The 26,430-nt window shown below is 41.1% G+C and overlaps 1 protein-coding gene across 13 annotated transcripts in view; it reads left to right on the top strand.

Annotated features, from left to right (window-relative positions):
• MAGI1 (membrane associated guanylate kinase, WW and PDZ domain containing 1) overlaps positions 1-26,430 on the top strand; it is a 504,160-nt gene that overhangs the window by 61,914 nt on the left and 415,816 nt on the right. The gene's annotated exons all lie outside the window — the stretch shown is intronic.

Genomic DNA, 26,430 nt, shown 5'->3' with positions numbered 1-26,430 from the left:
AATTTTCTGATGACAGTTTTTCCTTTTAAGAAGTTTGGAAGTTTTTTTGCTGTAGAACTATTACCCCCCAATAAGATGCATTGCTGCTGACAATTACAACACACTGACACCACTGGTACCTGTGATATACATTGTATTTGAGGTGCGCTGGTGCATCGTTGCCCTGCTGGTCCCCCGATCACCCCGTCACCTTCCATGTACACCTGCCCTACAGTCTGCAGCATTTGATACCTCCGAGATGTGACCAATCCCCTGATTGTATGGGATTGCATTGACACGTTCCTGGTTTTACATACATAGGTCAATGAATTCCTCGTGATTTTTGCTTCCATCTCTCATGTGTATAGCCCTCATCTTCCATCTCTGTGCAATGTTTCATACCTCAGCTTTTATTTGGGCAGCAGCCAGTTCTTATAAGAGAAGCAGGCAATCTTAAAGTAATCTGCAGATATTTGCATACCTATGAAGCATGCGGATTTTCTCTGCTGTATTGATGTAAAATCCCTCGATTTTCAACTGAGAAATCAGAATTACAGATCTTGGTGATGGCACAGAGCGCAGGGTGCGGGTTGTATCCACTCTACTTTCTACAGACTTGATACATCCTCCGGGTCCAGCTGTTTACTGCATAGTAATATGGTACTGATCTGCTCCTCTTGTAAAGCTACTATTGTCTGTGGTCTTTACTTAGTTTAGAAGCAAATTATGTCAGCCCGCTAAAAGGGTTTTGATGATAAAGGGTATTCCACTCTCCAAAAATTATAATTGCTGTATCAAGGACTCCCCAGCAATTGCCAGAACAGGGGACTTTAATCGCTGTTCTCTAGTTATCTTCTGGATGCAAAACCTTGGCCTAGAGGAGTTGAATTTAGCAGCCGGTCTGTAATTTTCCTTGCCGCTCCTTTCATTGTCATTTTGGTAGCTGAAAACATGGGACTCGACACTGTTCGTCAGTGCCATAGACTTTAAATGAAGCGGCATGGCACATGTGTAAGGAGATGGGCATACTGACCACGTTCCCCCTTGAAGACACATATATTGTTATAGTGTATTTTGTGTATTGTGACGTTTTATTGCTAAGAGGGGCCAGATCAACCCAAAGGAGTGATGGCAGGTTAAAAGGACTTGGATGGTCGAGGTTCCAGGGTCCTGACTGAGTAGGGCCGAGTCTGTGTTACTCTAGGAGAAGAGGACTCTGTGTAGTTTAATATACGTTGTGTGTGGTGAAATACATTGGTGTCTTCCAAGTTCTGGATGGCTGAGGACAACCATCGTTAAAGAAGGGGGGGATGTAAGGAGATGGACATACTGCTCACATTCCCCCTTGAAGACACATTTATTGTTGCAGTGTATTTTAATGTGTATTGTGACATGCGTTATTGGTGACAGTGTTGTGTTCTGCCCGACAGTAGGGTGAGTTACAGTTAAAAGCTGGGACTAGCCCAGAGTAGGAGGGGCTAAAGTGAAGGGACAGAGACAGTTTCTTTTCAGGAGGGCAGATAAGGCCCAATGAGCAATGGAAGCAAACCTATGGTCTCACTAGTAAGCAGAGCCAACTGATGTGGGTGTTTCTGACGTTAGTGGAGGCTGAGGGAGTGGATAGCGAGATCTGGATTAAAGGAAGGAAAAGTGAGCAAAGGACAGAGTGATGCACTGGAGACTGTCCCCGTTTGCTATGCTAATTAGGGCCTTGACTAGTCCATGGGGTGTTAGTTTCTCAAGACTAGTCAGCCCTCTTTACCTGTTATCACAGCCCTTTAGGCGTGATAACAGAATTCGCAGGAGCTGACGTCCTCACCAGCTCCTGCAAATCTCGTGCATGTGCACCGCTCATTTTGGCAGCATCACTGCATCTCTGTAGCCAGGTGTACGCTTCCCGGCTTCAGAGACACACTGTGCATGTCCGGAAGTGCAGTAGACTGCTCACGTCCTTGGAGGAACCGAAAACAACCAGACTGAGCAGGAACAAGACTCAGCTGGCACAATGGCGTGAGTGAAAAAAGCTGCACGCATGCAAACTGGCGATGACGTCAGCTCCTACACATTATGCTATCATGCCCACAGGGGCGTAATAACATGGAAAGAGGGCTGTCTAGCCTGGGGAAACTAACGCCCCATCGACTAGTCTAAGCCCTAGTTAGCATATCAAACAAAGACATTAAAAATGATTTTTTTAAACCTTGTTTTCACTGAATAACATTATACCGGGCTGGTTAGGCAGGGAATTTAGTCCTACATAGGTGAATGCTGCTGGGTTGGAGGGCATGGGGGACCTGACAGGTTCCCTTTAACTTCTCAAAAAAAAAACCCATCAGAAGATGAATTAGAGGTGCGCATGCTCGACCTCTGCTCCATTCATTGTCTATGGTACTGCCAAAAAAAAGAGTGCTATCCTTGGGTTTCTCCAGCACGTCCTGTAAACAATGAATGGAATGGAGGTCTATTCAAGAAGGGGCTCTGCAGAGCTTAGTATCCGGGTTCCAGATCCTTTTTCTTGGACCCCAAGCTATCAGTAAAATTTTAGGTCCTATAGATAGAGGGTAAAATATTAGCTTGGGAATAACCCTTTAATGTCTGATCAGTGGGGATAGGATGGAGGGGAGGTGGTTGATGAACTCTGCACGTCTTGCCCTTGAATAATCTCTACCTTTTAGATATGTTTCTTGCTCTGTTTTCACAATTGTTATTTTGTATTTCGGAGTAGTACGAAACCAACAGTATTTTAAGGGTTATGGCAGGAAAGGATGTGTTGTGTCTTTTCGGCTGCTCTGCTCTCAGTCACCAGGGTATGTACGTGCGGGGCTGCAGAATGTCTACATCATTGGAGCCGGGCTCTCACTGACAGCATCTTGGCTCTGTATACTATGAATATGCAGGATTACAAAGGAATACTGTGCAAGCTCACAGGCCTGTTAAATACATAAACTGTAGATGAAAAGTTAAAGGTATCCTCCCCGACTGTTTATTAAAGAAAATGCCAAGAAGAACAAAAGTAAAAAAACAAAACAACGGATGACCACCTGATGGCCATATGGGTGCTACGAAGCTAAATGTTGACTTTATATGATACGTATGTGTCCACATTATTCCCACATGCCACATATAGGTCACGTACAACACATTTGTTTTGCTACAGTGTTACCAAAAATGGCCGTATGTGCAAATTTCTGAAAAATGTCGCTTGACACTCCATAAATCATTTGCAACTTGACCTTGAAAAAAGCCCGTAGAACAGGTTGTACATGCATGCATTTTTTGGAGGGGGTTAGTATGTTCCTTGCTGGGGAAAACGGTCTACTCAATAACCATTTTATTGTCTCCATTGGCGTTGTTTCCTGTCTTAGAAAAAGTTGGAGTAGAATGTTTAGTAAAACAGAAGTTTTTGTGCGGACTTGTCCTGAGACCTTCATACATATGGCATCGTTGTATCAATAAGTGACACTTAAAGGGGTTTTCTCATCATCCTAAATGGGTAAAATTGCAAAAAGCTGTAAAAACAACAAAACATTTGTAATTTGTGACAGCAGCTGTCCGTTGTGCTGGGAAGCTGCAAAGTCACAAACTTGAGATTTGACGCTTTGACGCCTTTTTCAGAAGAAGCAAATGTAAAAATTGTGTAATTTTAAGTACATCATGTGCTGATTAATATATCCTTAGAATGATTGGAGTTCTGTTTTTTTTTACACAGAGCACTAAATTTCAAACATAGATATAAATTTAAAGGCGTTTTCTTGTCTTCTTAAATTGTTAATAAAGCATGCAACTTTTTCAATTTTCCCTTTAGAAAAAACCCTCATCGTTCTCAAGAACGGGGGAATTTTGTGATTTTATTGTGTACTACTTGTTGTCCAGGTTACCAGCCACCTCTGTAGTCTATGACTACTGGACCTTTTGCTAGGTAAGAAGTTAGGCAAGAAGCGAACCAGGGCTGTGGAGTCGGTAAGCCAAACCTCCGACTCCACGACTCTGACTCCACGACTCTGACTCCACGACTCTGACTCCACGACTCTGACTCCACGACTCTGACTCCACAACTCTGACTCCACAACTCTGACTCCACAACTCTGACTCCCTCATACATGGCTCATGTTTAAGTGATAAATTTACTGTTGCACAGATTAATCTCAGTTAACTTAGATCAGGAATAGGACAGACATTTATAGGACAGTTCTTAACTTTCCCAAATTCTTATGAAAAAAGTATTCCCCACAAACTGCATTGAATTAACGTACCCAATATATTATATATTTTAGGAGTTGGAGTCAGTCCATTTTATACCGACTCCGATTCTGACTCCACCAAAATGGACACCGACTCCACGACTCCAACTCCGGCTCCACATCCCTGAAGCAAATACTTGCAAACTCTTTGCTGTGGAGCTTGTAAGTGCTGCACTGAAGCTACCCTGCTCTTTGGATTCAGCCAGTCTCAGTGCCACCGTGCTTCTCTAATGCTTCATAGGCAAAGCTGACTCTGCTTTCAGCATTGGAGAGCGCACATTTCAAGCCTGCTCAGCTTAGCTATGCTACTAGTTTGAACTGTCAATCATCAGAAGCTCAACGCCCCCCATCCTTTCCCCTAGCAAGCAGGAAGTTGGGAGGCCAAGGAGCGGTGTGCTCTTGAAGAACAAAGATGAGAACAGCTCCAGTCCAGCTTTCAGTTGTCTTATTAATCTAATTTCTTTAAAGTTAGTTGTTTTTTTAAGTGCTTAGAATAGTGTAAATGTAATAAAATAAGTAACACTCAACCTCCACTGCCTTTCCCATTGCGACACCTCCCAGGTTTCCCATTTGTCGCTCTCCCTGCTTTTATTATTTTGCACAATTTTTAGCATTTTGTTTTATTTAAGAGGCAGGACAACCCCTTTATAAGGAATCCCATCTCCTAAAATTATTTTTAAAAAATCTAAGAAAAATTTAAATTAATTTTAAAATTAATATTGTTTTTGAGCCATGTGGCTAAGTAAGGGGTTATTTCCTAAATATTACGTTATACTCTATCAGTAGGATGACTTACAGATTGCTAACAGAGATTGAGTTTCTGGAACCTGGGAGCCAGGCTCTACAGAGCCCCATCATGAGTAGAGCAGGGGTGCACGTGCTCAGCTTCTGCTCCATTCATGTTACGATACTGTTTTAGTGCTGCTGGAAACCAGTGGCCGAAGGGGCACGGGCAGAACAGCTAGTGGTAGTAGAAGTTCTTGGAGATAGCAAGAAGTTGTAGGAAACAATCCGTAGATAAATTAGAACAGACTGGGTAAGAATGTTCAGGAGCTGGAGGCTGAAGCTAAGCTAACAGCTAGACGCAATATTCCTCGCGGCTCCAAGTAGGCCCAAACAGGAAACAAGATGGATTCCACAGATTCAGAATCTGCCATCCTGGAAAAGGGCAATTGTAGAACACAACAGCAACCTCCAGTGGTAAGGAGTAAAACTGCAGCACAATTATTAAAGTGAACAATAGCGGCCACTAGTTGTCAAACTGTAGAATTCCTGATAATTCAATGTCTTTGGGGCTGCTGGAGAAAACCAAGTGCAGCGCTCACCCATTTCCATCAGTCGCATAGACAATGAATAGAGCTGTGGTCAAACATGTACATCTACTCGCCATTTAAGGAAGGGCTCTGCAAAAGTTGGCTCCTAGGTTCTAAAGCCCAAATCTTGAGATCATGAAGGGATCCTGGCAGTTGGACCCCCAGCAACCTATCCTACGGATAATGGATAACTTAATCTTTGGATTTTTGGGATTAACCTCTTCCTGTTTATTCTGAAACCTCAAGTTGCAACACTTCAAATACCGACAATTGGATTGACTGCCATGGTGATACAGGGGTGGTCTGCAATATTGATCTGCAATTACAGGAAATGGGTGAATGATAAAATGGAATGGGGGGCATTGTTTGAAATTTTTTTTTTTTTTTTACAACTTTTAATTAATTGTTAGTGATCACAGTACCCCTATCTAAAATGTGATCCATAACACCTCAATGATGTACCAGACATCCGTGAGACATCTTCTGGGAGCTCCAAGAGGAACTTTGACATGTCCTACTTGGTCACTGAAACTTGACTTGTTGAAAAGAAAGCAATGGGTCCAACATTGTCCTGGTGGTGATACTTATGGAATCACAGGAAGATGTCTAGGCAGGTTCTATTATTACGATGCGTGGCTGGTGTATGACGACACTGATGTCGCTTGGAGATAACCATTCCTATTCCAATACACCTGTTTTCGGAAAGTCTCTAAAAATAATAATGGTGCCCAGGAGCACAGTGGAAAACCTGTTTATCGGTGGTTTAGCTGCCAACCTGCTGAAGTGTTACACATACACCTGTAGCCACAAGATACGGGTTTAGCAGGTTTTATGTTTCTTAATGAAACAAGGTGTCTCTGTCATCTGTACAATGCACAAAGAACGTGAAAACTGAAGGCGGTTTTGAGTAGTTCCATAACCCTTGGCTTTAGGATTCTTGACACCCAAGTTTTTTTCGGGAAATTTTGGTTTCATTCTTTTATACCCCTACGTGATAATTCCGTTCTCTACTCAATGCTCTTTGATTGTTAATGGTTGTTGTTGTGTTTGTAAAATTGTACGGCTTGCAAATTTGTATTTATTCTTCAAAAAAAAACACTTTTTTTTTTGGATCAAAGGTAAATCTTACTTGTGTTTGGGACCAACAGGATACAGATGCAATGTTGTTGTTGTTTAAGCCGGAGATTTCTTTTTATTAGGGGGTCGTAACTTATTGCTTAAAGGGGTTGTCCGGGACTTTAAAATTGATGGTCTATCCTTAGGATACATCATCAATGTCTTATCGGCAAGGGTGCGATACCAAGCACCCCTGCTGTTCATCTTTTCCCAGTGTTGGCGGTGGCCAGAACTGCCCAGTTGCGGAGGTATACGACACCGCTCCACCGACGTAGTGGCCGCGGCCGGGTACTTCACATCCATCCTCTATTGATTTGAATAGGATGCGGATGTTCAGTACCCGGCCTCCGCCACTATGCAGTCAACGGATCTGTGTTGCGCAGCTCCAGCCAACACCGGGAACGGCTATTCAGCCGGAGTGTGCCGGGTGTTGCATCCCCACCGATCACATTGATGACCTATCCTAAGGATAGGCCATCAATATTAAAGTCTCAGACAACCCCTTTAATAGAGTTGTGACTCCTTCTTTCATAGGGTGATCAGATTGTTTATGCCAACAAAGATCACTATCAACAGCACATCACCCGGTGTAAACCGGTGACATGCTGCCGATAACAATACGGGAAACTATCGTATTAGTGATCTTTGTGCCCCGCTATCGTTCGTTGGCCTTTGTAAACCGTCCGGTAAACGACCAACGAGATGACGAGAGAGGACGGGAGAATCATTGTTGCTCTTCAGGGAAATTTAGACAAAGCCGCTCGGTTTCGCAAAATAACTTTAATCGCTTGATTTTGAGATGTTCCTCGCTTCCTCTTCCTGCTTTTAGCGTGCGGGAGATCTGCAGGAGAGAAAAAAAGCCGACTTCCGTAAGAAATTGACTTGTTTGTAAAAGAAAACAGGAACCTCTATGAGTCATAAATTCCAAATTCGCAAATGGATCTACTGTAGCCTCTAAGAGAACAATGGGCCGTTTCATCGAGAAGAACAAAAGGGGAAAATAACGCTGTAGTTACTATCACTAATTTTTGGATATTCACTGTTTAAAGTAATTCTCCCATCTGGGACATTCATTATATAGAATGCTTTACCTGTGTCTGTCTGGTGAGTGCCCCTCGTTTCTTCTCTACCCCATTTCCTCTTCTCCATAGGGGGTGTAACCTGATACTTCAGTGATCTGGCAGTCCATTTTGCTTTGACCAAGACTGATTTGAGCTGGATGTTGAGTTCAGGAGTTAGAAGGGAGGGAAGAAGTGGCTCATAAATGGAGAAAAAAAACTATATATATATATATATATATATATATGTATGTATATATATATATATATTACAAAGATTCTCATATTGGCTCATACTGTTGATTTATACAAAGTCCTGTTAAGCAACAGCGACCATTTAAGCTTCAGCTGCCTCTACATACATAACATGGGTTTTATTGGTGCGCTTTAATAGTGTCTAAATATCCTTCATTTACTACCAGTTTTACATAAATGCAATAAATAGGTATTGTCTATCAATGTTATTAGGGCAATGAATCCTTCTGTGGTCCCTTAGGGCACCTATGGGAGACCTTCCTGACCCTATTGGCTTGGGCACATGGAGCTTATACGATACGCTTATCCCATATGTGGTGCCCAAACCTACATTCCCTAATTTATTGGATTAGGTCATCCACAGGGATAATTTTTGGGCACTATAAATTACAAGGGGATTGACCATTAAAGGGTTAGGTCAGTGCTGGGTTTTTGCTACCACACCCCAAGAACATCTTTTTGCGGTGCCTTTAGGATACATCTCCAGTTTTCAATTATCTTCATGGTATCTGCAAGGAGTATTATTTGCTCTATGGCTGCATTATAATTTGCGGAGTCTCTTAAAGGTAAGCTAGTGCTTTTTAATAAAACATACAAACGTTTCCTTTTTTTATGAAGACATCAGAGGATGATACAATGACAAGGCGCATGTTTCAAAGTGATGTTCCCTGATCACACGGCGGAACCATGTTCTTTTCTGGAACTCTGGTAATTATGGGGCTGTATGAAGAGGTCCGCCATTGTAAATGTTTAATGAAAGGCAAAGCTTTCATTATCGAGAGACTGGAGAAGAAAGACGAGCTTATTGTGCTCACAAGTTAATGAGTTCTTTAATGAGTTGTACAATCTAAGGAACAGAATGGTCTCCTAATGAAGAAACCCATTCGGCCGTACTGTAATTTTTTTTTTCATATTGTTCTACAACTTTGCCATGATTTGGTATTTTATGCACTTTAAATGCATTTTTTAGAAAAAAAAAACACAAAAACCCAGAGCTGCGTTCTTCCCAAAAAAATTAAACAATTGCGCACCTCGGTGTACCACCCTCAACCGACTAGTTAGTAGAACGGTTTAATAAAACCCTCAAGTCCATGTTAAAAATGGTGGTTTCTAAGGACGGAAGGGATTGGGACATGTTGCTACCCTATTTGGTGTTCGCCGTCCGTGAGGTACCCCAGGCTTCCACAGGGTTCTCTCCCTTTGAGTTATTGTACGGCAGACACCCTAGGGGTCTGTTGGACGTAGCCAAAGAGACATGGGAACAAGAGCCGACTCCACATAGGAGTATAATTCAACACGTGGCTAGTATGCAGGACCGGATCGCGGCGGTCATGCCCATCGTGAAAGAACATCTGTTAGATGCCCAGGCAGCCCAGAGGCGCACATATAATAAAAGAGCCATGGTCACGTCTTTTAACAAGGGCGATCGGGTGTTAGTACTTGTACCCACAGCCAAGAGTAAGCTCATGGCCAAGTGGCAAGGGCCATATGAGCTTCGAGAAAAAGTGGGGGAGGTAAATTACCGGGTGTATCAGCCCGGAAGGAGGAAACCTGAGCAGCTTTACCATGTAAACCTGCCAAAGCCTTGGAAAGATCGAGAGGACTGTCCTGTTTACCCGTGAGTTGTTGAATAAAGCTGTTCATGTTGGACTTGCTTGGGTCACTGCCTCAGTTACTGCACGGTGTGAACACCGCCCCCTTACTATATATATATATATATATATATATATATATATATATATATATATATATATATATATATATATATACAGTACAGACCAAAAGTTTGGACACACTTTCTATATATTTTCAAGAATTGAATGCAGATTGCACATTTTCTGTTAGTACAATAAACCTCATTTCAAGGCAGAAACATTACTGTGTCCAACAGTTATTACATATATCAAACTGAAATAGCTGTTGCAAAAACACCAATTTTTTATAAAACATTAAGCTTAAGATTAATAGGGGTGCCCAAACTTTTTCATAGAACTGTAAGACATATTTTTAGTTGTTTCACACTTTTTTGTTAAGTATATAATTCCACATGTGTTAATTCATAGTTTTGATGCCTTCAGTGTGAATGTACAATTTTCATAGTCATGAAAATACAGAAAAATCTTTAAATGAGAAGGTGTGTCCAAACTTTTGGTCTGTACTGTGTGTGTGTGTATATATATATATATATATATATATGTATGTGCATGCATCTCACTAAATTAGAATATCATCAAAAAGTTAATTTATTTCAGTTTTTAAATACAAAAAGTGAATCTCATATATTATATAGAGTCATTACAATCGCTTATCCAATAGAATGGCGATAACTGAGATAATGACTTTTGTGTTTTCATTGGCTGTAAGCCATAATCATCAACATTAACAGAAATAAACACTTGGAATAGATCACTCTGTGTGTAATGACTCTATATAATATAGGAGTTTCACTTTTTGTATTGAAGAACTGAAATAAATGAACTTTTTGATGATATTCTAATTTAGTGAGATGCACCTGTATATGAAATGGTACAAAGGACAAAAGATGAACCATGAGGCTAATTGGGACTAATAAATTAGAAAGACATAAAACAGAGATTTATGTGGTAGAGTAATATATGTAAATCACGCTGAGCACTGGGCCACATTTCACAGTGATTTACATTACACACCGGTTGTATCAGCCAGAAATACAGCACATGACAACAGCCGACACAGAGCAGAAGTCAGAGGTAAGGACACAGCGTACAGCTGGGGAATCCGATCATACAGAAAAAGAGAAAATGTATCTATTATTGAAATATCTATCCATCTATCTAACATTATCTATCTCTTTATCTATCCATCTGATGTTTCTTTATCTATTTATCTATCTTTTTATCTGATGTTTCTATCTATTCATCTATCTATTATCTATGTATCTATTATCTATCTATCATCTATCTATCTATATATCTATCTCTTTATCTATCTATCATCTATCTATCTATTCATCTATCTATCATCTATCTCTTTATCTATCTATCTATCATCTATCTGATGTAGCTATCTTTCTGTCTAGATTGAGATATGAAAGAGATATGTAGGTAAAGGCAGACAGGTGATGATATGAGAGAGACAGATGACAGAGATCTGAGACACACAGATGACATAGACAGATGACAGAGATGGATATAGCTGCATAGATCTGGAGTTTTGATCTGGATTTTGTCTATGACAAACGCTTGTCATCAACACCAACAAAACATCTGCAGCCCGTTTAGAAGTTATTGCTCCACAACACAATTGGAAACACTTAACGGTCTTGTAATAAATTGTACATAATCCATCATCCTCACAGAAGGGAGCAGTCTCTTTAAACAATATTCGTAAATTGTGGTGAGTCGCGTCGTTGGAAATGGTTAGTGGCGAGTATGAGGGATTGTAAACGTCGTCTTCATTTAAGGGTAATTATAATTAAAGTTGTTTTTGATGTGTATCATAATTATATATGTGTAGTTAGATTTTTTTTTAATATACTTGGAAACCTTGTAAATAATTTACTACTATCCCTCGTTAACTATTTAAATGCCAAAAGCCTAAAGGGGATGTTTGAGTACTTTTGAATATATGCCCCCTACAAGACCTAATAATTGAGTAGAGCTTAAAGGAGTATTCTCTAGTTTGGAAGTTATCGCCATTCTATTGGATAAGCGATAACTTCCTGATTGCTGGTGGTCCGACTGTTGGGACTCTGGCTGTGAAGAGCACCATGCGAATAGGGTCCTGACTGAGACACCCATCCATGGGAAGCTATACCCACGGAATACTTTGCTCCGAAACAGGAGCTACATCCTGTATGTACAAAGTACAAGAAATGACAGCAAAACCAAAGAAATGAGCCGGACTATGAATTGGTATACTTGCAAAGTGTAAGAGCGCGTTCACACTGGTAATTTCAGGAAGAAGGGTGGCTATGATTTACAGTACTAAAACCTGCTCAGTTTTAATTTTTTGAGGTTTTTTTTTACCAGATCCACTCCAAAATCCATTTCAAACACTCTTAAAAAAACCAAACAAAAAAACAAACAAACAACTCTTTTTATTAATCTCTGTGGGAAATCCACTTTCCTGTAAATATATTCAGGTTTTTTGGACTTTTTTTTCTGCGTATTTGGTTATGAAAATCATCTGGTGGGGAAAAAAATGTGCACGTGTCTTTATAGAAGATACCCATGGAATCCGCTCTAAACTAGGTACTGTCCAATCATAAGGGGGGAAAAAAGCTTCTTCGAAACTTTTTTATGAAAAGAAAAACTACTCCAAAAACTCCATGAAAAAAAGGAGTGTTGACTGAAGCGATTTCAGCTTGAAAATACGGTCGTTTCTGAACACTTCAGAAGCTCTGTGTGAACATATCCTAAAGACGTAGTCACAACTTATGCACTCATTTTGGTCTAATGGATGCCAAAAGTGTTTTCTCTTGGCATGCAACCTCCTGGCATGACAATATTCTTTTTGTTTTTTGCTTTTACTCCTTCATTTTTTTTCTTCTATAGTTGGGCCAGGGCTGTAATTTTAGGGTGCATCAGTTGCACTAGGTAAAATGGTGCAGACCCAAACGCCCCTATACTACATAGAAAAACAAAGAATGTAATTGGAAGGGGTTGTGTTATCGATTTTGCATTAACAGAATTCTGTAATCTGTCATCCTAATCCTTTCATCTAATTTATCGAGAGTTCTACATTAGAGGAGCGGTTTTGCTGCTTGGGTGCATTCGGTGGATACATCTTTTTGTTCAAGAGGCGAGTCCTTTTTTTATGGTAGAATTACAATTATGTAACTCATTGTCTGTCTAGTAAAGTTTGGGCAGCAGAGGAACATTGTTCAGAAGCCATGGAGTAGAAAACAGGACATAAATATTTCTTAGGTAAGTTGAATACAGCAAACACAAACTGACAAGAACTAAACACACAGAAGGCCTGGAGAGGAAGCAGTGGACCTTGCCAGTCAGCTCTTTCCTTCTCTGGCACCTAGTGCTTACAATGAGTTATTCTTTTGTACATTTGCTGTTCCTTGGACGCACATTCAGCTGAAATTAATGGTGGGGCCCACTCTGCTCTGCGCACTGGCAACATTTGCGAACGTGATCATTATGCCCATGCTTAGGGGCCCACCGGTGGATTCTCCGGTCTCCCGGTGGGCCAGTCCGAGCAAGATGTCAGCCAACTGGATTCTTTTGAGAGCTGGGGAGTAATTGCAAGAAAATAGTTATACTCACTTGAGCTAGACCTTCCCCTCACCTGTCCTGCCTGTTAGAACCCTCCTGTTAGTTTTTTCTATCTGGTGTTTTGCCGTCACGTGACCATCTGCCTATATATTCCAGCTCCGCCCTTCTGGCTGTGCTGGACTTCAGTGTTGTTTGACTGTCTTGCTAGCCTGGTGCTTCGGTGCCTATCTCTGTCAGTTCGCTTGGTCCTCTGGGACCTCTAGTACTTTTTGTCAGTTTGTCTTTTGTGTTCTACAACAACTTCTGTTTAGGAGGTGTCCCATTTTTGTCCCAGTCCTTAGTTCTTTTAGGGACCCCTCCCTTAACTCTATAGGTCTTCATACAGACTAGCCGAGGATGAAGGCGGGTCTGTTCACTAGGAACAGGCAGCCCGCTACATCGTAGGGATTCAGCTTAGTCTTACTGTAGGGACAGCTTTCCCCTATCTTTCCTTAGTTCTTGTTGCAGATCATAACACTGCCTTTGCAATTCACCATCCTCTACTCTGATTGCTTCTAATCAGTTTTCGGATAGTTCTTTCATTCGGATCTTTCGGCACTGACTAGGCCTAACGCAACCACGTAGGGTGTGATGTTTGTCATTGACTTCAACGACAAGCGTCGCACCCCTGGTGAGCGTTTGGGGAAACACTTGTCATTGACCGGTGTCGCGCTCCGAGTGTTCACATTGGAATATCCGGACCGAAGATTGATCCAAGTTTATTTCCCAGCTCTACCATTATTATGTCTTTGGGTCTGGATAGATTTCAGAGCATAATAAATGTCATTTTGGTGTAGATTCGATTCATAACAGATTTTATTCAAACTGAATAAAATCTACTAGCCAATTCGAGCGACCAAATTCGCTCATCTCTAGTTGCTATGCGTAAAAATTACAGCTTGTCAAGGATTTTGCAAATCTGGTGATATATTAAGTACAGTACAGACCAAAAGTTTGGACACACCTTCTCATTTAAAGATTTTTCTGTATTTTCATGACTTTGAAAATTGTACATTCACACTGAAGGCATCAAAACTATGAATTAACACATGTGGCATTATATACTTAACAAAAAAGTGTGAAACAACTGAAAATATGTCTTATATTCTAGGTTCTTCAAAGTAGCCACCTTTTGCTTTGATGACTGCTTTGCACACTCTTGGCATTCTCTTGATGAGCTTCAAGAGGTAGTCACCGGAAATGGTTTTCATTTCACAGGTGTACCCTGTCAGGTTTAATAAGTGGGATTTCTTGCCTTATAAATGAGGTTGGGACCATCAGTTGTGTTGTGCAGAAGTCTGGTGGATACACAGCTGATAGTCCTACTGAATAGACTGTTAGCTGCTTTTTTCTTTCCATAATACAAATTCTAACAGTCTATTCAGTAGGACTATCAGCTGTATATCCACCAGACTTCTGCACAACACAACTGATGGTCCCAACCTCATTTATAAGGCAAGAAATCCCACTTATTAAACCTGACAGGGTACACCTGTGAAATGAAAACCATTTCCGGTGACTACCTCTTGAAGCTCATCAAGAGAATGCCAAGAGTGTGCAAAGCAGTCATCAAAGCAAAAGGTGGCTACTTTGAAGAACCTAGAATATAAGACATATTTTCAGTTGTTTCACACTTTTTTGTTAAGTATATAATTCCACATGTGTTAATTCATAGTTTTGATGCCTTCAGTGTGAATTTACAATTTTCATAGTCATGAAAATACAGAAAAATCTTTAAATGAGAAGGTGTGTCCAAACTTTTGGTCTGTACTGTATGTATTATGAAAAATTATCAAAATCCTTATGAAAAATTTCCAGAAAAGTAATGGTGGACATTCCTGTATATGGAGGAATGGTCTTTGGTAGGGTTGCAAAAAGACTTGCAGGCTCCTGTTTAGAGTTCGGGGTTCGTACTGGACAGTTGGTGTCCGGTGCTAAACGCCAAGCACGGACTTCTACCGGAAGTCCACTGCAATGGTTGGAGTTCCGGGGGAAGTCTCGAAGGGGGGAGAAAGCATTTTCCAGGTCAAAAGTTTGGGTCCCCATTGTTTTTAATGGGGTTTGGGTTCTGATACAAGTTTGGGTACAGTTCTGGTACCCGAACTGAAATTTGAAAAAAAAAATTGGGGTTGGTTACCAAAACCCAAACTTCAAGGGGTCCACTCATCCCTACTCCTGTTCCAGCAGCCACGTCGGCAGTTCGTGGCCAGTGGATCAGATCTCTGTGAACCTCCAACCATCTCTCCTTGGTTCCTTTTTTGATCAGTAGGCCCGTGACAACATCATGTTGCGAGGCAATGCACGCAGGATGTTGCGTCGGCCTACATTGTATGACAGTGGTCATATATATATAATATGGTGTGCCGTGCCAACAGAACATTTCAGTACAAACCAGAAAATCCATCTACGATCGGACATTGAGCCACCTAATACTGAGGATTTTTTTCTTTGCATTGAACAACTAAGTTTTTAGTTTTTGGCAGACCTACATTCTGGGATATGTCCAGCATTTGTAATTTTGTAGACTTGAATCAGCTGCGTTAAACGGCCTGGTAAATTATTGATTGAAAATATCCTGAATGACTTTGTTTTAGTAGATGTAAAATGAGAAACGACCAGGATTGATCTGTTCAACCACCTTAAACTATGTGGATTAACACAGCAGAAGAAATTAGAATTCATAGGAGTCAGGACGTTTCTATATATAAAAGAATTGATAACAAACCTACATCATACTCCAGAGCTGCATTTGCAATTCTGCACTCTACAGAGCTGGAAGCTCAGTGTCAAACCAAGCACAGGTGTTCAGTGCACCTTTGGTGTGGCCAAACCATTCACTGCACCTTCTTTCTTTGCCTCTATCTCTGCCCTTCTTCCTTGTTTGATAGCTCTGACTAAGGGGAGTTGCTTCAGGCATCACCAGCTGAAGATGGAACTGCAGCTATCTCTACTGACTCCCCCATACACATGGGCGCTCGTCTTGGCTGAATGCTCATGTGTTTTCAAGAGGGAGAGGGAAGAAAGGTGCTTGGCAGCTGCTTATTTCCCTTGAAGACAAAGGTGCTGGGCGGTAAAATTCCTGTTGGCTGGTCCTTCCCTTTCCTGTTTGGAAAGTCGAGAGATCCCCATGTACGTCAGATGGCGATCTGGTCCCGACGAGATCGGTGGGCTCAGACGGTTTTGATCTAATGAAGAACAAAAAGCACAAGAAAAATTCGAAAAAACGTCCCAAATTATGAAAGTACAAAATCTTTATTGAGGAAAATTGAGTAGGAACAATGAGGGTCACTCAGAGACACATAATTAAAAACAATGGAAGAGCATGAAGATGAGGAGCAAGTTACATATACTGCCCCATGTAAATCAATTATCAATAGGCACAATAAGGGCACTACGGAACAAATCATGAAAAAAATAGCTTGCGTGTCTATCACATTGAAAAAACACATGGTGAGAGACTATGCTCAATATAGACTCCAATGTGAAAGCATTTGCCCAAAGTAGTAAGTGGATGCAGGTGTGACACTTTGACTGTGAGTAGAGGCGCTTGTCATAAGAGATAATATAGCCAAGACAACAGCCAATACATTATGTACCGTAACAAAGTCCCATACTTACACCCAAAGTAATTTAGTAAACGCTCCTCGCTCCTGCTCTACCCGACGCACGTTTCGGCTAAGCTGCCTTCGTCTGGGTTTTGATCTAATGTATATGGAGACCTAAGCAAACTATTTATTTCTAGGTTTTATTGCTCTTATAAAAAAAAATGCTTACAAGAATATTAGAAAAATTCATCCTCCAATGATTTTTACATTTTTTTTTCTATATTTAATCTTCCATGATGTGTAAAGCCCCCAGTTATTGTTATAAAGGATCCCTTATGAGACGCTTTGATAATCTCGCTAAGTGGCGCTGACCTCTCTCACCTTTCTCCATGGAAGGTAATTAGCTGATTGATGTGTGACCGTGAACACTACTGATCCCCTCGTAGGGGAAGCAATGAAATCTTGTCGTATGAAAGGATGACATTTTTATTTCCTGGAAAATGAGGCGCTTACAGAAAAAAAAAAGAAAGAAAAAACGATAGCCGCTCTTCACCGCCATATGTCATTGTAGTGACCGTAATGTGTTCCCAGCACTATAAATTGCTGTTTTACTTGGATTGCAGAAGGCTTGCAGGTGTATCCTTTCAAGAATAATGGTTATGCCGAGAGGTTTGTTAGAAATAATGTTAGGACCAAAAAAGAAATCAATTTTTGGGTCTAGTGAAGTGTAAAATATTTAGGTGCGGGTTCCCATGGGTTCAATCATCAGAAGTCCGCCATGCAGGGAAGCTCCAAAATGACTGATTTGAAATTGGAAGCTTTCAGGTCATCTTCAGGAGTCGTAATTGTCCACCATTTCTAGTTACTTATTCTTTAGATGTAACATTTTGTGTTATTCAAGAGTGACGCAACTAGAGCCCGAAGGGCCCGGTGCAAAATTTGGGCCTGGGTCCCCACCTCCAGGTTGGTCCGATGTATCGGCCTTTTAAGTGTTCTAGATCCTATAAAGACATACGTTTTCACCCTCCATCCTGGGCCCCTTCCTGGTATATTGTCCCCCATCCTGAGCCCCTTCCTGCTATATTGTCTTCCTTCCTGAGCCCCTTCCTGTAATGTAATAATGTTCCTATCCTGGCCCCTTCCTGTTATAATGTCCCCCATCCTGGGCCCATTTCAGTAATAAAGTCCCACATCCTGGGCCCCTTCCTGGTATAATGTCCCACATCCTAGGCCCCTTCCTGGTATAATGTCAGTTGTGCTGCTCTTTTCCAACAAATAAAAAAAATAAATTATTCTTCTCATCTTCCTCCGCTCCCACAATGTGCAGCGTCCTCTTCTATAGCCCGCAGCTGACTTTGGGGTGCCAGTCACGGGCGGCGCATGACGTCACTGCCATGTGCGGGCACGCCAATGTCAGCTGCCAGTCTCTGATTGGCCAGTGGCGTGAATTACAGTGCAGGGATCAGGCGGATCTCTGTGCCGCAATACACTGCAGCTGAATATGTGTGCTTAGACGCACAACCAGCTGAAATAGGTGCTGGCATTAGCAGGCCCCCTCCAGCTCCGGGCCCGGTCACGGTCGCAGAATATTGTTATTCTCCTGATAATTAATTTATCAATGTTCGAATCGATTTGATCATCTCTAAACTGATGGAATTCCCTCCAAATTTCACAAAACAATGCTGATTTGTCAAAATCCAATCTTTTTGCTGTTTGACTTGCTAGAGTACAACAAATAGCACAGCCCGCTAGATGCAATTTTATTGGATAAAATACATTTTTTAAATAAAAAGCAAACTCACCTGCAATTGCAGCTTTCCATCTAGTCCTCTCTTTATCATATCTGATAGATAGATAGATAGATAGATAGATAGATAGATAGATAGATAGATAGATAAAAACATTAAATAATTGAGAAAAAAAAATATTTAAATTTATTTTTTTTATCCCCTCCGTTTATTTGACTCTGAAGTCTGGAGAGATCAGAACATAACAAATGTCTTTTATTGGCAATATGGCCACATTTGATTTGCATGGAATTCATTTGATGCATTGAATTTCCTGATACAAAGCTCCAAATACATACAGATACATTTAAAAGAGAAGATTCCTTCAGCTGCCACTAGGGGGAGCTGAGGAGCTCACTGCATACTGTGTTATTATTCAGTTCACTCTATACCAAGTATACAACAAGCTCCTGGGCTCCCTCTAGTGGTGTCAGCAGGAAGTTTACCTGTTAAATCTATGTCTGTAGAGAATTTGGAGCTCTGTATTAAGAAAAGCGAAGCCCCTGCCACAATGAAAAAAATATTAATAATTTCATCAGCACAGAATTTCTATCCTATAGAAATAAAAGTTTCCCAAAGTTGCAAGTCTCCTTGGCATGTTGGGTATTAAAGTTTTCCAACAGTTGAGTGATTTCCCGTATCTCGGGCTTTCCTGGGCATTAGGACCATTTTCATGTTTTTCAGCCAGTAATTTTCAGGATAATGCCGTTCATTAGCCTGTAATCCCACAACACTTCTAATTACTTATTATTTTGCCATCAAACATGTGCTGTAATACAGTATTTAATATACGCCACTCTTTGTGATCTTAACGGCAGCTTTATTTGTATGTTTCTACTAATGGCCGCCCTTTGCCAAGGTCATGTAGTAAATAGGCCCCCGCCGCTCTTCCTTTTCCCATTTACATGTATATTGCTGCTGACAGGTGCTCCATATTATATTGAAAAGATCTTCAGATATCTGGAGTCGCAGCCTGCAACCTGCGGGTTGTCTCCTATTACCATGGACAGGTAGATGGACCATATGGGGAATTCATCCAAAATAAATGAGCTTTATCTTAACCAATTCAGGACTTAAAAAGGACCCATCATGTGTCCCCAAAAAATCGTCACGCTCCTCTAAATCTACCACTTTTTTTTTCCATTTTTCATTTTGTCCTTTTGTTGCAGAGCTATGCCCTTTTTTCCTTTTGGCTCCCAGTATGCTAATTCCTGGCTTGCTGCCCAAGAGGGCATGTTTAAAAAAAAAAAAAAGTTTACTTTAGGGGCGTGTAGTCCTCCTCTCCTCTATGGCTCTGGCCAATCACCGCTCAGCAGCATCTGAAACTGGTTGATTTGGCAACCTGCTGATGCCAATAAACTTATGTGTTGGTGACTCTTTATTGGTCCTAAATTTTCTTAGACTAGAGCTAAATATTCACTGAAATTAAAATTAATAATATTTAAAAAAGTCGTAATTTTGGCTTTTCTGGCAGATGTAAAATTCCAGGATCAAATCCATCTAAGGTCTGCTGGCAAAAAATCCAAAAGAGCACACAAAATGCCGCTTCATTCAAGACTGTGTGTTTGGTCAGTTGTTGGATCTATTTTTTTTTTTTTGCGTTGCTGTGGGATGAACCGGCAGAAATAATTGAATTTGATTTGATTTTTGTGTTTGGCATGTGCTTTTGTTCTAAGTGCACAAGGGTTGAATTTCATACATGGAAATGTATTTTCCTGGGAGCCTCGTGGAAGAAGATGAATAGATGCAGCAGAAATCAAAAATGCAGAGCCTATTCAAAAGGGTATTGACTACATTCTCTGAAACAAATGAAATTGTAAAGTGCAGTAGATGTAACTTTTTTTTTTTTAATGAAATTTTATATACAGGTGCTTCTCACAAAATTAGAATATCATCAAAAAGTTAATTTATTTCAGTTCTTCAATACAAAAAGTGAAACTCGTATATTATATAGTTATTACAAACAGAGTGATCTATTTCAAGTGTTTATTTCTGTTAATGTTGATGATTATGGCTTACAGCCAATGAAAACACAAAAGTCATTATCTCCGTAAATTAGAATAATTAAAAAACACCTGCAAAGGCTTCCTAAGAGTTTAAAAAGGTCCCTTAGTCTGTTTCAGTAGGCTCCACAATCATGGGGAAGACTGCTGACTTGACAGATGTCCAGAAGGCAGTCATTGACACACTCCACAAGGAGGGTAAGCCACAAAAGGTCATTGCTAAAGAAGCTAGCTGTTCACATAGTGCTGTGTCCAAGCATATTAATGGAAAGTGGAAGGAAAAAGTGTGGTGGAAAAAAGGTGCACAAGCAATCGGGATAACTGCAGCTTGTTAGCAAAGTCCAAAATTCCACATTTTATTCAACGGGTTTCCCAAAAGAAAAAAAGTCCCCTATCTATGGAATAGATAATATTGGCTTATTTGCTGAGGATTCCACTAGTGGGTCCCTTATCATGGGAATGCGGAAAAAGGGGGCATCCCAAGTCCTGAAAATTTCCACTGCCACTACAATCACAGTCTATGGGACTTTTCAAATAGCCGAGAAGTGGACTTGAGATGCTGATCCGTTTTTTTTTTTTTTTTAACACCGTGAAGCAAGTGTGAACAGGTGCCTGCTGCTGTGACTGTAATATACACATACCAAAAAGAGTACAACAGGAGCAGCATACGTAGACTTATGGGAGACGAGCACAGCTAACTAAGGAGGCAGTTACCACCTCCAAATGTATGTGTCACGGGTGTGTCAGAGGTGACAGACAGTAGCCCTGCAGTTGGTTGCAGGAGATCTCTACTTTTGGCATTACAGACATCTTCTTAGAGGCTGGCTGTCTCTAGGACCCAGCGGCTACCTCCCTCTGGCTAATTAGCTCCCTGGCCTGGGTGTATAAATACCTGGTGTGTCTGAGAGGGAGGTAGCAGCGATATTCATTACTACTTGTGAGGCTTTAGCAGAAGCAGTACTTCATCCTCTCTGGAGCTTGAGGCCGTGTGCGCATTTGTCTGGAGTCATCTAAAGCTTTGCAATCCCCCCGTTTGTCTACCCTTGTTGTCTATAGAGTTTAGTGGAGATCGACTAGTTCTCATCTTCTCCCTTCCCTAGCCTTAGCCATACGCCAGGGAAAGTCAGGGCAAGGCACGCGTGCGGCGATTGGTGAAGAGCCAATATAGGGACGGTAGTTGAGACAGGGTGACACTAGACCAGACTAAGAGGTCTCCACTCCCCCATTTCCCTAGTGTCTGGGCTCCCTTTCCCTCTTCCCTCTGTGTTGCACTAAGTCTTTCCCACACCCTGCGTGACAGTATGATACCAAGAAACAAAATCTGACCAGCACCTCCTAGCAGAATGAAGCAAGTGTGAACAAGTGCACTTGCTGTGACTGTAATATACATATACCAAATAGTACAGCAGCATACGTAGACTTATGGGAGAGGAGCTCGGCTAACTAAGGAGGCAGTTACCACCTCCAAATGTATGATAACAAGAAACAAAAATGATCAGTGTCTCCTAATAGAATAAAGCAATTGTGAACAGGTGCAAACTGCTGTGAGCGTAATATACACAAACCCAAAAATACAGCATCACTCTGATATATGCAAACATTGAATCTATGATATGTGAACTGCATTACTGTCAAATAGACAATATTATAAAATTTAGATAATTCATGCCCAAATTGGCCAATTTATGTGAGCCCATCAGCTACGACAAGCTTTCTTTGATGAGAGATGCCTCTCCCTGGCCTAAAGGCTAACAATTTAAAGGGCAGGTAGGATCCAGTTCTAATAAAATCAACCGTAGCCTGATGGGAGGAGGAGTTCAGACAACTATGGAGGCCATCACCACCTCCATATGAATACAACCAAAAAACAAAAACTGATCAGCACTTCCTAACAGAGTCAAGAAAATGTGAACAGGTGTGAGCTGCTGTGACGGCAGTAAATACAAATCAAAACGGTCTGTATTTAGCTATCCCTGTCAGTCCCATAAACTATGAATTTGCATATTCGCAGTATGCATGCTTATTCCTTTATGCTTTTAAAGTCTCCAGGCAGCCAGTCTCTTCTTTTTGTCTAAGGAGAATGAATGAATGAATGAATGAATGATTGATTGATTGATTGATTGATTGATATAGATGTATGAACCCATCACCATGCCAGTGTTTCAGACTAAAATATATATCCCCCATATAGCAAGCGCACTGCTGCTCCATTCATTGTCTATATGCTGCACTATTTCTAGCAGTGACATAGTGAATAGATGGAGCAGCAGTGCACATGCTTGACCATCTCTGCATTCATGCATTTAAATTCTCCAGGGACCAGTCTCTTCTTTTGGTCTAAGGAGAATCATCGATTATAGTTGTATTAACCCATCACCCAGCCAGTGTTTGAGACTAAAATATATATCCCCCAACTAGCAAGTACACTGCTGTTTCATTAATTGTCTATGTACTGCTCTATTTCCAGCAGTGCCATAGTGAATAGATGGAGCAACAGTGCACATGCTTGACTATGTCTCCATTTAATCAGGGGAATGAAGCTCCCTGTTCTGGCAATAGGTGGTGGCGTCTAAGCGGTGGAGGTCTCCTGTGGATATGTGAGAACTTCTTCGTACTGGAATACGGCTTTAAAAAGCATGAAAAAGACTTTCTGCCCATATGGCTCATAACATATAAACTGCACAAAATGGGGAGACTGACTATAAACTTATTATATGGAAATAACTTTAAAAAGGGGAAAATAATCCAGTAAAATACAGATACGAATATTAAAAATTATTTTATTTTGCTAAATTAATCATGCAAATCATTTTGGCTGTATCCACAAAGTCTCTCTTTATTTTCATCTTGTAAATCATTATTGAGCCGTATGTTCTGCATTATTAGCTGCAGTATGTAGTATCTACAAAAACGAGCAGGAAATCTATAAACTCTTGTGTTACGACCCACGACATGAAGTCACCATTGTACAGAACACCTGCGTCTAAGCTGCTCTCTTAATTGAATCTAGCATTTCATGAAATTTTGTAGGTATTGGGTCCTTCTGCACTTAGAAAAGCAAAGAAATCGCCAATAGATATTGTCAATAATGGCGCTCATAATCTCAGAAACCCGCCAGGTTTCATTTTAGAGACAGCCAAGGGAGACTAAAAAATAAAATTAATAATAGAAGTGATACCCGTTACCAGTTTCCCCCAGCCCACATCTCCGACCTCAGAATCCAGTTGTCTGTCTTGTGCTTTGATGGATTTTTATCATTTTATGGACTCCTTAGAGTTGCATATTTGGCTCAAACGGGATACCTACTACTAGATAGCCCATACTTAAATGCAAAAGTGGCTCCAATAAAATTAAAGAAAGAACTTGCCTCCAGACGGACGCCGTTACAGCCATTTCAGAGTTGTCTCCTGGTGGCCACACAACAATGAGGAACCAATGATCTGCTGCAGCCTGCACACTTTATTTTATTTGGGGACACCTACGTTTTTGAGAAGGGATTGTCCAGTTGTGCACAACCCCTCTAATTAATAGGGTTTTTTGTCAGGCATATGAACAGACCACAGGGTTTTTTCCTGCTATGTTTAAATTAGACCCCCGATAAGGAGCCTGGTTTTGGCAACAAGGACAGAAAGGCTTATTTTAGTTTGCATGAGCTTCACACCCTTCCCATGACCCTTTGGTCAATTACACACTGCCCGATTGCAGTTTCTTTATAGAGAAGAGTCCTGCACAGATTCTTGCTACCCAATAACTAATGAGATGAGACCCCCTTTATCAATGTATATAAAAATCTATTCCATAGGCGTACACAGTTCATCATGGCTGGAGATTATTATAATCTTAGTTATCTCCCCATTAGTGAAATGAGCAATACTATGCAGTGGATCTATAATTATGATGTCTAATGGGGATTTCCCCTGATGCACGCTGGAATGGAGCACCGAACCTCGTGCTTCCGGAACACTGGATCGGCATGGAAATGCTGTGCATTTATTGGCGGACATTTGACGGGGACAGGTATAAATAGGAGGAGGCGCGATTCTCTACACACTCCCCTTGAGAAAGCCTAGAGAGTGCGAAACGCGCGTCAGGTTGCTACATGTGGTGGTGGTCCGGGCACAATAGTGTTCCAAATGGGTAAGCCTGATAGCTCATGTCTGTGTTCTTTATTTGTTGTGGGGCACTAGCCTATAATCATTTTGCTTGTACTTTTTCTTATATCGATCTTTTTTTGTATTTATATATGTCTAACAAACATTGAGTTGAAGACGTTTAGGGGTTTTCCCTATCTGTTTAAGCCTCCAGGTGGACTAGGTGGAGAGCTGGGGTTCACTAATCCTTTTTGCCTTCCTTTTTTGTGTTGGGCAATGACCCCATATCAAGTTATGTGAATTACGCTTTATAATATTTTGGGTCACATCCTGGTCCATATGTATCCACAATTTCTTGAATCACCTTTTTCCCATTTTTATCTATTTGTTGTGTTATTGATTGTTTTAAACATTTTCTCAATAAAGAATGGTGTTTTACTTATTTGCAAGTGGCTTTTGGATTTTTTATCCAAGTTTAGGTTGTCTAGGTGCCTGATTGCAGCCTCATGGACTTCATGCTCTTGCTTTTTCTCTTTTATAGACTTGTATGGGCTATGCCATGAAAAGTAGATTGTTTGTGTTCTCCAGGATGTCAGAGAATTGCCTAGACCACGGATGGGGAATCTCAGGCCCGTGGGCCATTTATGGCCCTCGATGACATTTTATCCGGCCCCCGGGCAGATTCCCGGGGACCGCAGTGCTTGGGATGGCAGCTGTATTTTAACGGCCATCAGCCCATTAATTTCTTCTCGCTCTGTGAGCAGGCGCACACAATGTTCACTACTGAACTCTGAGCACGTCCAATGAAAGATTACATCCTGACACCAGTGCCAGCATCAGGACAAACTTTGGGCAAGTTAGCACGCAATTTGTACGGCCCATGATGGATGGTATAAATATCCAAATGGCCCTTGGCAGAAAAAAAGATTTCCCACCCCTGGCCTCGACAAATTGCATCCCTTTCGCAGTTTGGGGTTGGGCTAGGTCTCCTCCGAGTAGATCTTCAAGTCTCAGGATCCACATAATATACATAAGGCCTCATGCACGCTGCTATATTTGTGATCTGTGTGCCTCAGAGACCATTGATGTGTGTCTCCAAGCAGTCGGCTAATCGAAGGGACTCCTACTCTGCTTAGAGTGTCGGATTCCCTTTACTGTCCTCTATCAGGGGTCAAACCCCTGTCCGTGACATATTGATGTTTTTTTAATGCCTAAATACTCCTTTTAAAGGCATTATCACATCTTCTATCTTTAGAGGCACTCCACTCCTCTGTTTCCTGGCTTTCTGTGTTGTTGGGAGGGCGGGGTGGTCCTGATGATTGACAGTTCAGACTAGCAGCATAATTTACCCGAAGTGTGTACTCTCCAATGCTGCAAGCAGAGACGGGTATCTGAGGGGGGCACTGAAGCTCATCGAATCAGGGGATCACTTCAGAGCAGCACTTACAATATCTATTGGAAAAGGCTTCCAAGCGCCGTTTCCTTGCCTAGGAGTTTGACTAATGGTAGCCTAGTGAATGAGGAGTAGAAGATGAGAGCATTTATACTTTATAAAATTGATGAACACTTAGATTTTTTTTTTTTTTGCACCCTATGGAATTTTTGGCATATTTTAACCTTATCGACTATTTTCTAAGCAAATCTATCTGACGTCAGTGTTGCTTTAAATCACCGGATCTTTAGTAATATCAGTCCTCCGATATCTGATTTACGACAAGTTTAGTAAACTCTCTGGTTATAACTCTGTCTGCCATTGTTTCTTACATCTTAATTCCTGCTTAGTAATTCTCATCTAA

The sequence above is a fragment of the Phyllobates terribilis genome, unplaced genomic scaffold (assembly GCF_046119375.1).
Source record: "Phyllobates terribilis strain yellow unplaced genomic scaffold, ASM4611937v1 Scaffold_8__6_contigs__length_399053987, whole genome shotgun sequence".
NCBI classification, from domain to species: Eukaryota; Metazoa; Chordata; class Amphibia; order Anura; family Dendrobatidae; genus Phyllobates; species Phyllobates terribilis.
The sequence above is the reverse complement of the archived record's forward strand: the minus strand, read 5'-3'. Positions and strand labels throughout refer to the sequence as shown.